Here is a 2,317-nt window from a genome sequence, read left to right on the forward strand (position 1 = left end):
CGGCACTCTTGACACACTTGCAAGGTCTTCGATCAACTCTTGGGTTCATTTCTCTTGACTGTCTTGCCCGACTAGACACACAAAGTGTGGCTCTGATACCAACTGTCACGGTCCTACATTCTTGACCGTGCGGCGTCGTGATCTATACACGCTCACGACCAGCCTTAAGGGGAATTAAGCCCCATTATATTTTTCGCCCCGGCTTTGTGGCTTTGTTGGACTTTAGGCGAGGTTTGCCTTCGCCAATCGAACATCGCTTGTGCGGAATCCAAGCTTGTTCAACCACACACGCCGCCTGTGCGTGTATGTTCAATCATCTGCGACACATCCGACTTGCCTCTACGCTAGGCCAACTCATTTGGCTCGACCTTGCCTCTGCTCGGGCCAAGGTCTCTCAATACAACGTCGCATCTCATCTTGCCATCTCGATCCCCATCGACAGGGTCCATATGTCTTGACGCCATCTTGAGTCTCGGGATGTCGTCGCTCATCATAACTCGTTCGGTCATGCCATCGAGAATGGGCCCACTTGTCGTTCATCTCATCGGGACTTCCCGAACATCCATCCATCCGGGTTCTATCGAGGCATAGGCCCTCCCGTGCCCATGCCGAGTCATTTGCGGATACCGTACCGGATAGCGGGTGTATGTAGCAACCTCCAACACGCGGGTTAGGGCGCAATACCGGCACACCCGTGCCGTTCGGTACTGTCCTTCAAAAACCTATTTCAAAGGAAGTCGCCCCGAGACAATCGTCTCAGCACGCTCGCCCACACTGTAACACACGTATGTGTCACAGGGTAGCTCACTTAGGCCACAGGGCCCAGGGGTGGTGGAGAGCTAACACCATGGTACCCCCTATAGTACATTTTGAGCCATTTTCATTCTATCAGGAGTAGACATGATTTTCGTGAGGTGTCATACGGTGTCGTGCATTGTCCGTCCAATGTCCGATTGACACCAAACTTGGCGAGCATTCATATTTCATATGGACGGACTTAACTCCCGAACCGCATGACCAAATTCCTTCCGAAACCTCGACTTTTGAGGTTAAGGCCCGGGGCCCTACCCGGCCCTTCAACAAGCCTATCTAGTACTTCATGTCTATGATGATGTCTCTGTTATGCTTGTGTCTCAACATGTCTTCAATGCCCACTTTGCGTGGTGGTGTGTTGGATGATGCATCGTCCTCCTCGATCGCATCATGGCAATCTTCTATGTTGGCCCGCATATGGCCGGATGGGCGTCTCTTGAGGGACGCCCCTTTGCTTGTCATGGCGTGAGGGTCACAACCTACTCTCTTCATAGAAAGGTTGTGACACCCGGCACCCACCTTGCATGTTTCATCATCGTACCAGCAGCCATCCACAATCCTCACACCAGAGAATCCCAGTTAGAAGGCAACATCGCAACATTCTGTGCTCAATGAGGCTCATGTCACACGCCCAAAGGCACCCGATTCCAACCAGCCAAACATGTTCTAGCACCACCCGCCTTCAAAACATAGGGCTGGCCCAAGGCTGGCGAGGCATCACCACAACGTCACACACTCAACGAGGTTCATGCCGCACGCCCGAAGGCACCCGGCTCCACCCCACCTTGCATGTTTCATCATCATACCAACCATCAACCATCCTCAAGCCAGCCCAAGTTAGAAGGCAACATCGCAACATTTCATTCTCAACAAGGCTCATATCGCATGCCCAAAGGCGCACCCGACACTGCCTCATCATGCAAGTTTCGCCACCACACTGCCACCGTCAACAGCCCTCGTCCGCCGACCACCACCCCCACGCCGCAAGCATATGCCCATGTGCGGCGCATAGTGCTTGGGGCATGGGGGTGGTGGAAGATATAGGGGTACCCCCGTGCCCAGCCCATGCAGACTAGTCACCCCCCTATATAGTACATTTTGAGGCATTTTTGGTCTGCCAGGCCTAGATACGATTTTTCTGAGCCATCACACAGTCAAATATCTCAAGTTTTAGAATGTTTTTTTTCCATGAACTCAATTGATTCATGGATTGGACATTGTAATGGATCTAGAAATCAAGTTTCATAATTTTTCAACCAACCAATTTTTTTTAATGAATTTTTAAAAATTAAATAATAAGAAATTATAAAAAATAGCTAGAGTTGTTAAAAAAATCTGAAATTTTGTGGGAATCATTTTCATGTTTCTTAGCTCCCAGAAAAAAAAATTACAACAAACCGACCACTCCACAAGTACTTTCACAATTAATGGGTAATGGATGGGGCGCGGGCGTGGGCGCACACGTAGGGGCGGGACGGGGCGGGGCGGGGCGCGCGCGCGCAGG

This window comes from Cucurbita moschata, unplaced genomic scaffold (assembly GCF_002738365.1).
Source record: "Cucurbita moschata cultivar Rifu unplaced genomic scaffold, Cmos_1.0 Cmo_Scf00344, whole genome shotgun sequence".
NCBI classification, from domain to species: Eukaryota; Viridiplantae; Streptophyta; class Magnoliopsida; order Cucurbitales; family Cucurbitaceae; genus Cucurbita; species Cucurbita moschata.